The sequence below is a fragment of the Zingiber officinale genome, chromosome 4B (assembly GCF_018446385.1).
Source record: "Zingiber officinale cultivar Zhangliang chromosome 4B, Zo_v1.1, whole genome shotgun sequence".
NCBI lineage: Eukaryota > Viridiplantae > Streptophyta > Magnoliopsida > Zingiberales > Zingiberaceae > Zingiber > Zingiber officinale.
The window spans coordinates 94,082,913-94,092,618 of NC_055993.1; the positions used below are offsets into that span (position 1 = coordinate 94,082,913).

A 9,706-nucleotide genomic window follows, 5' to 3' on the forward strand; every position below is an offset into this window, starting at 1 on the left:
CCCTTCAAACTTATTGTAGGTCTCTTAACAAAAATAAAGAAAGAAATAGAATCAATCTTAAAGAGTCAATATATTGTTTTTCAATAGCCGAGTTGCCTGCCTACTTTGTCTAATTGCAAATAGGAATCACTAAAGAATATTTAATATGATAATCTACTAGCATGAAACATGAAAAAGTTCACTTGATAGAGCCAACTGACAATCATATTGACCAAGAGTTCGCATGCTAGCTTGTTAACCAATCTCTAAATTGTGTGTATAGGTAATTGATCCCGTCCGGAAGCTGAGTCGGATGAAGGCGGGCGATATACCGGGGGTTAACGGAAAGTCGCTGCAGAGTCCGGTCGATTTGGCACTCTCTGAAAGGGTTCACACGGACGGATGACGAGGGATGATGATCAGGATGATTAAGCAAGGACTCTGCACACACCCAGACGAGCCCCCGAGTCGTTAGAGACCAGAAATCAGGGAAAAAGTCCCTGGGTCAGGCCCTCTGACACTCAATTGTCAGGTACTTTTTCCCCAGAAACACAGAGAAAGGACGAAAAGTAAAGACGAGTAAGAAATGACGAGTGAGCGTACCTGCGCAAGGGACAAAACATCACTTTTTATACTGCAACGGATGTTTCTGGGGTCTGGTGGGTGTCAGGGAATATCGGCTGTCAGACTTTGTCTGGCGTGAATAACACGCAGCATCTTCTCATAGGCTGGCGGCAGGACCAAAGGGGTAATGAGCCCCGACTGTTGGCATATTCCCTGACACTGATTATTCTCTGACAGGTAGTTACGATTCCCTTACTTGCTTGTCATGTAGTGCCTAGTATCCTCCGCTCGTGATTGCTAAGCTGGGTCTTTGCACTTGCTAACCCCGATCTGATATCGCCTCCCGACCTTAGTTCGGTTCTGTTTATCCCGACTCCAAAGCTGTACGTCTGACTTCATCCAACCCGACCTGTATGCCTGCATCCAATTCTGCTTACCTTGGACCATGAGGCTATGAATCCTGACTTGTATCTTTAGCTGACACATCCCAACCTGCACATTTCACTGATCCATGTATCCCGAGCCATAAGGCTATAAATCCTGATCCGTATGCATCGGTCTGCTTCCGCTTATCTTGAGTTCCGACCTGTACTCTTTGATCCCTTTATCCAATGTCGTGAGGATATAAGTCCCGACCTGTATCCTTGATAAGCACACTCTCGACCTGTACGTTTGTTGATGTATCTTGCGCCGCAAGGCTAGAAGTCTCGACCCATATCCTTGGTAGACATCACCTACCAACCTGCTTCTGTCCTCTATAATCCATGGTTCGTACGTCCCGACCTGTACGCCAGGTATGTATACCGACCTGCTTCTGTCCACTGTAATGTATGGTTCGTACGTCCCGACCTGTACGCCAGGTTTGTATACCGACCTACTTCTGTCCTCTATAATTCATGGTTCGTACGTTCCGACCTGTACGCCAGGTCTGTATACCGACCTGCTTCTGTCCTCTATAATCCATGGTTCATACGTCCCGACCTGTACGGCAGGTCTGTATACCGACCTGCTTCTGTCCTCTGTAATTTATGGTTCTTACGTCCCGACCTGTACGCCAGGTCTGTATACCGACCTACTTCTGTCCTCTATAATCCATGGTTCGTACGTTCCGACTGTTAGCTAGAGTCAATCATTTGATGATTGTATTTTGGACTTGTTGTATCATATTCTATATAAATAAAGGCATTTGGTTTTTGGTTATTATACTTACTTGTATTAGTGCCAAATAAACTAAGTATAATAACATCCTTGAGTAGAAGGTTCTTACCTATATCAATCGATTGGTTGAATCGATAGTGAGATGATATAGGGAACACTACTCTTAATCATTCCTAGTCTAGTATTAACATTCAGGGACAATGTTAATGCAATAAGACTAGCATGTAGGTCAACTCGATGACTTGATCTCACAAGTCATGGATATAGAGATATCAAGTTGATACATGGATATGCATTGGAGAATGTATACTGAATGACCCGCCATGAGAAAGTATCATGGATCGTTATATGAGTGTCATATACTTTCTCATGTGACTATTAGTATGACTATTGGTCCTTAGACCTGAAGTCACCATGGTTCCCTACATAAGGAGTTATGTACTTTGGTTTCGTCAAACACCACCCGTAACTGGGCGATTACTGGGTATATAACGAATTATGCAGAGGGATGTGAGTGATGTAGATGAGATCTATCCCTCCCATATGACGGGAGCGACATCGGTATTCTTGATAGAGTTAGACCACGAAGTGCATGACCATGCCCAAATGAGTCAACATGAGATGTTGAGCTCATTTAATCGAGTGAGTCTACTTGGAGTTCAAGATTTAGATTGATTAGAGGATGACACGGTCTATGCCTCACATTGATCAATTTAGATGTCTAGGATAGAAGGACATTGTCATATATTGTGAGGAGTCACAATTAGTAGTCACAAGGTGATGTTGGATCTCAACATTTCTTGTAACTTGGGTAGCAATGATGTATTGCTAGATGCCGCTCATTGTTTATGTTTTTAAAGGAGTTTAGAAACATTGCCAACGTTACAAGAACCTATTGGGTCACACACAAAGAACAAGTGAATGGAGATTAGGTTCATATGATGAACCAATTGGATTAGGTTCATATGATGCACCAAGGATTGGATTCGGATTAATTCAAATTAGACTTATTGAGTTAGACTCAATTAGATTCAATTGTTGAATGAGTCTAGTTTAAATTTGATTCATTGAGTCAATTTATATTAATGAATTGAGATTCATTAAATTAATATTGACTTGAACCAAATGTTGGTTTTAACTCACAAAGGAAGAGAATTGGTCAATTTTGACTTGACCAAATGGAAGTTGAAACATCAAGTTTGACTTGATGTATTGCCACATCATGAAGGTTGACTCATCCTACATGGCATGACTAACCTTGCCACATCATCTTCACATCATCAAGGGAGATCAAGAGGTTACACTCCTCCATTTAATGTGGCCGGCCACATTAAATGAGGAGTTACTTATGTGTGGCCGGCCACATAATGAAAATGGGTTTCATTTTTGGTGGCATTGATTTGTGTTGAATGCATCTTCTTCCTTGGGTCCTTTCTTCCTCCTTCTCTTGCTGTTGCCGTGGGTTTCAAGAAATTGAGAAGGTGTGTGAGTTGTGTTCCAAGAGAATAAGGGAAAGTGAAGGTCACAAAGGAGGATACTACTAGTGAGTGTATAAGATTCCTTTTTGCTTTCTCTCTTTTCTCTCTTTTAAATCCTACCCGAGAGCCCAAGAAGTGCTAGCACACTTGTGGTGCTCTCTTCTCCATCCTTGAGTGTTAGAGAACACATCTTGTTCGTGTGGATATCACTAGAGAGTTATCTACGTTGACAACTTCGAGATCCGGCGTACCTTGGACTTGCGGGATTTGCGAGGGCACGCTTCAAAGGTATAAAATGTTTTTCCTTTGTAGATCTACTGTAGATCATAGTTTGAAACTCGTACTCGTATTTTTGAAATCTATCCTTCGCACGAGATCCAGTGGCATGGGTGATTCGGGATTTTCGCGACGCGAAAAGTGGTTTTCGCGGCTCGAAAAACCCAACAGGTCTTTATACCGACCTGCTTCTGTCCTCTGTAATTTATGGTTCTTACGTCCCGACCTGTACGCCAGGTCTGTATACCGACCTACTTCTGTCCTCTATAATCCATGGTTCGTACGTTCCGACCTGTACGCCAGGTCTGTATACCGACCTGCTTCTGTCCTCTGTAATCTATGGTTCGTACATCCCGACCTGTACGTCAGGTCTGTATACCGATCTGCTTCTGTCCTCTATAACCATGGTTCGTACATCCCGACCTGTACGCCAGGTCTGTATACCGACCTGCACGCCAGGTCTGTATACCGACCTGCTTCTGTCCTCTGTAATCTATGGTTCGTACGTCCCGACCTGTACGCTAGGTCTGTTCTACGCCAGAGGTCTTTCCTTCTGCACCTTTACCTGGCCTGTGGGCCCTGCCCTTAATTGCCATCGAGGTTGGATCTTGTCCAACTTGTAATCTTATCTTTTGACTGCCCGTCAGCTGAGACTCTGACTATGGCCACGCAAGCTTGACTTCTGACCTCCACAGGGGCTAGACTTCTGACCATCCCATGGGCTTTGACTTTTGACCACATCATCCGCCTGACCCCCTTCTCATGCACCGTATCAGTAATGATAATGAGGGAAAGATGACAATTGCATGAAATTGCTTTAGCTAGTAAAGATGTTCATGAAATGGGCTTATTTGAATATAATTATGGTAAAGTTCTTAGAATGCAATTGCAATTCATTCCATAAATTAAGATTAAAGGAAGATACTAGAGATAATAATTTAACAAGCTGATCAACTTACAAAATAAATTTTACTAGTCAATAGATGTCAACTAAGGATAAGTTCCCTTGCGTCATTAATTGCAGCTTCAAGTTCATCCAACACTTTGACTAGTTTCACATCCAAAGATATCAGGACAATTTATCAAAAGTGTAGGTAGAGATTTAAATTTATCAAAAAGCGTACGCTACTTTGATATTTACTAAAGAACACACTTTTTTAAATGTATTTCCTATTTTACCTTCTTGATAATTTGACTTTTTCTATCATTTTCTTTTCTTCACTATATTTTTCTCTCTTCTCTTTTTTTATCAGCAGAACATATGGATAACATTAGTCAATTTTTTCATAATATTTTAATACATTTGAAAAAGTAAAAATAAACAACGAATAACATATTTGAACTCCTTGCAATTTCAGAAATCCACTGGAACTAAAATCAATGCAATCGGAGCTCTCTAGGTCGATCAGTGGGTTTCGTTCAAAACCCACTGATGGACCTAGAGAGCTCCGATTGCACTTATTTCAGTTTCTATAGATTTCTAAAATTGCAAGGAGTTCAAATATGGTGTCCATTATTTATTTCGGCTTCTTAAAGATGTTAACATGCAAAATCAAAGAATCGGCAAAAACGCTCACGTTGGGCCTGATATGGAATGATATTAGGCCCACGTTGGGCCTGATATCATTCCATATCAGGTCCAACGTGGGCCTGATATCATTCTATATCAGACCCAACGTGGGGTTTTTTCGCCGATTCTTTGATTTTGCATGTTAACAGTTATGAAAATCCAAAATAAATAATGGACACCATATTTGAACTCCTTGAAACATCAGAAATCTATATGAACTTAAATGAGTTCAATCGGAGCTTTCTAGGTCCATCAGTGGGTTTTGGTCAAAACTCACTAATGGACCTAGAGAGCTCCGATTGAACCAATATCAATTCTTATGGATTTCTGATGTTACAAGGAGTTCAAATTTGGTGTCTCTTATTTATTTCGACTTTTCATAACTGTTAACATGTAAAATCAAAGAATCGGCAAAAAACTACACATTGGGCCTGATATGGACTCATATTAGGCCCAACGTGGGTCTGATATGGAATCATATCAGGCCCAACGTGGACCTGATATGATTCCATATCAGGCCCAACTTCCATGTTGCAAAAAATTCAACAGTCTTTTCATGATATCAGGCCCAACTTCCATGTTGCCTAACTTCCATGATATCAGGCCCACGTTGGGCCTGATATGGAATATTTTTGTCGATGCTTTGATTTTTCATGTTAACATCTATAAGAAGCCAAAATAAATAATGAACATCATATTTGAACTCTTTGTAATTTTAGAAATCCATAGAAACTGAAATGGGTGCAATCAGAGCTCTTTAGGTCCATCAGTGAGTTTTGACCGAAACTCACTGATCGACCTAGAGAGCTCTGATTACATTCATTTTAATTCCAGTGAATTTCTGAAATTGCAAGGAGTTCAAATATGTTATTCGTTGTTTATTTTTGTTCCTTCAAATGTATTAAAATGTTATGAGAAAATTAACTAATGTTACCCATATGTTCTGCTGATAAAAAAAGAAAAGAGAGAGAAATATAGTGAAGAAAAGAAAACGGTAGAAAAAGTTAAATTATCAGGTGGATAAAATAGGAAATGCACTTAAAAAAATACGTTCTTTGGTAAATACCAAAGTAGCGTACGCCTTTTGATAAATTTAAATCTCTACCTACGCCTTTTGATAAATTGCCGAAGATATAACGGAAGCAACAATTTCATCACATATTAGTTTAAAATTCTTAAGGATGTGATCGATTTGACAGTATCTCAGAAGTATTTCAAGCTTTACATTGCTGCTGGAAGATACAAGGCCCAACTCAGTGACACTATATAGTATTGCCTCCAACGATGGTGGCTCCATTGTATCTACAGAAATGCCCAAAATAGTGAGTATACCCATCAAAGCTTAGATAGAAAACAGAAAGTATGCTCATCAAAGCTTAAACACTAAGTTTACTACCAAACAGTAAATATAAATGCATGAATAGACAAAGGAATTTACATATAAGACAATTAAATAAGACAAATCTTCAAACTTGGCAATTTTAAATCAAGTACGGCATTTAAAACAGTTAGTTAAACCAATTAATCAGTTCTAGTCATATTAGTTATAAACCAACCAAAGCTTAAGACAGATTAACGCAAACATAAAAGATGGAACAGGAATGCTATTTCTCTGTCAAATCACTGGTTTCCCTCCTACTTTCCTCTCCTTTGGAATTTTGAAAAGAAATATAGAAATAGAAATTAGTAGTTAATCATAAATAAACAAAATTCATGGAGACTAGTTATTAACTTTGGATGCGTGCAGAGAAAGGAAGAACAATTATTTAAGTACCTACCTGTTATTAAACAAGATTACTGGAGGTGTATGTTTTAAATAGCGTGGATTAAACCAAAATTGTCTGCATGTCAACACTATTTATAGCTACTTGAGAAACATATATTGAATTTGACCACAGGGTCGGTGTTAGCCCCCTAAACTCGGCGGCTAGGCTGCACATGAGGATTGGCTCGTTGCTCTTTTAATCCAATCTATTGGGCATGTGCACGGGGCACATGCTAAGCAGCGGGGCATTTGGACAGTGCGCGGCGATTGTCCAAGCCCAAGTCTTGCGGGAGGCAGACTTGGCAAATGTTCAAGGCGTGGCATGTGCGCAAGGCATGCCAAGCGAAGCGGCGGCGCGGGCTGCCCAAGCCCAAGTCTTACAGGAGGAAGACTTGGCAAACGAGCAAGCATGGCATGGGCGTAAGCCATGCCAAGTAGCAGATTAGCAGTGCGCGGGGCACTGTCCAAGCCTAAGTCTGCAGGAGGCGGACTTTGCAGCGAAGCGGGCGTGGCATGTATGCAAGACATGCCAAGCAGCCAGTGGAGCAGCAGCATGAGGCTGTCCAAAGCCCAAGCCTTAGTTGAGAAGGACTTAGCAATGATCCGAGCGTGGCTATGCACGAGCCATGTCGAAGTTGAGGATACGGTAGCACGCGCGGTGCTACCCAAGCCCAAGTCGTGCATGTGGCAGACTTGGCAATGGGGGCGAGCAAGGCATGTGTGTTGGGCATGCCGAAGCAGCAAAGGTGCGGACAGACAGGACTTGTTCGTATTGCCAAAAGGTGCGGACAGATGGACTTGTCTGTGGCAACGAAGGTGCGGGCAGATGGACTTGCCCGTGGCACCAAGGAAGTGAACAGACGAGACTTGTTCGTGGTGCCAAAGAGATCGAGCCGTGGGCCGAGCACTTGGTGTGCAAGCAGACTTTGGCGCGGGGCCAAAGCAGCGGAGCCATGGATGACGCGAACAGATGAACTTGTTCGTGGTGCGGACAGATGGACTGCCCGTGGTGCCAAAAGTGGACAGACGGACTTGTCCGTGGTGCCGAAGATACGGAGCCGATTGTGCGAACACTGGGCGGACAGATGGATTATTCGTGGGTGCTAACGAAGCCATGACGTGGTCAAGCACAAGGGGTGCAAATTGACACTTGGCGTGGACCAATGCAGTGAAGACATGGGGCGAAGCACAAGCAGATCATGCTGACACTTGGCGTGGAACCAATGCAGCATTATGATGGAGCAAGCACATGGGTGCAGGCTGCCACTTGGCATGGAGCCAATGCAGCCAAAGACACATGGACAAGTGGTTTTGTAAGTTGAGGAAGTTATGTCCATGTGGCACAAGTGGTTGGTGTAACCACCATGTAACCTCCTTTGTAATCGCCGCCTATGCATGATAAATAGGCTTGGTGGGTTCATTGACAAGAGGGTGCTAGTGAGTGCCAAGGGTGCAAGGGTGTGCCAAAGGAGTGTGCAGAGAGTGTGCATTGTGAGCAAATTCGTGGGGAATTTGCGAAGTCGGATTGTGAAGAGTTGTGAGCAACTTGTGAATGATTTGTATGGGCAGATCCTTAGATGTTTGTTAAGTGCTTCTATAATTGTTCCATTGTATTCCTTTGTTAAGGCTAATAAAGGTTGGGAGTTTTCCCGTAATCGTTGGTGTTGCTTTACTGTGGCTTTCTTATGGCGTTCCCTTGAGATTTCTTTGTGCCTTTGTGGTGCAATTGTTGGGAGGCTGAGAGTCAAGTGCGGAACTTGACTGCCGCGCAGGAGATTTTCAAAGGTGAAAATTTACCCCTGTGATAGTCGGAGACATGGCCATCTGCTACAAAACAATGCTTCACAAACAAAATTGTTGAAAGTAGCACATCATACAGAAGAATAAAAAAAACAAAACAAAAACAAAAAATGTGGCCAATGCACTAAAGAGACCAGTTATAATAGAGAAGAATCAAATGTGGACATTTAGGAAACCAACACCCAAACAATTCCCACAAAGCTAGTAACACCATCTAATCATCCTCTACGACAACAACAAACAATCTATTTAGCTTATCAATTTCTAAAAATAATAGAAACAATAAAAGATTGCCAACCAACTGAAAGGAAAAAAAAAAATAGAACGGTCTCGAAGGCGTATACAAGATCAAAAAGCGAAAATGATTAAAATATACTGGTAGCTAAAATACTTAGAATGGATACAGTCATAGTTAAGGATGGAAAAGGCATCACCTTCTTGGCATATCGATGGAAGAGCAGAGAACGCTGATCGGAATCGAGAATGCGAGGAGGTGGAAGAGAGGCGCCCGAGGGTTTACTAAATTTAAAAACAAAAGCATGCATTTGCATGTGTATAAAGGGGAACAAACTTAGACAGTTAGAAATCAGGAACTAGAACAAAGTTTGAAACCTTCTCCTCTTTGGAAAGCAGCACCTACACGCCAAATCTCTCAGCTCGCTGGAACTTCCTTTCGAGATCAGTGATAGGGTTTGGGTCGGAAACGCTCACCGTGCCTGAGATGACCCCGACAAGTTGATCCGCGCTCCGCCCCTGCTTTCCATACTCCGCGTTCCCATTCACATTTAGGAGTGGGATTCACGAGGTCAGATGCGGGCGGAGAAAGCTTGGTGGCAAAAGGCGCCACCCTAGCGGGAGGATCCTGCACTGCCGCTACCGAGAGAGAGGCAGATCCATGGGGGCAGTGGAATTAGGACGGTAAATGAACAAATTTGATGTTCTGCTTGATAAAAGTTTTTTTTAATATTCATTCAATATAATTGTGGGTATGCAAGTCCACAATTTGACAAAGACCAGTTTAAAAATTAACAACATATGGGGGTGTAATATAAAGAAATGTGTAAAAAATCAAAAGCTCTTGTGTTCCAAATCAATCGAAATAAGACACGCTGTTTT

At 42.0% G+C, this 9,706-nt stretch overlaps 1 long non-coding RNA gene across 1 annotated transcript; it reads right to left on the reverse strand.

The window, feature by feature from the left end:
• Positions 1–6,154: 6,154 nt before the first annotated feature.
• Positions 6,155–9,504, reverse strand: LOC121977736. Its single transcript, XR_006111027.1, has 3 exons — positions 9,203–9,504; positions 9,025–9,109; positions 6,155–6,327 (listed from the first exon to the last, which is right to left on the reverse strand). It is a non-coding gene; the product is annotated as an uncharacterized LOC121977736 (long non-coding RNA).
• Between the last annotated feature and the right edge of the window lie 202 nt (positions 9,505–9,706).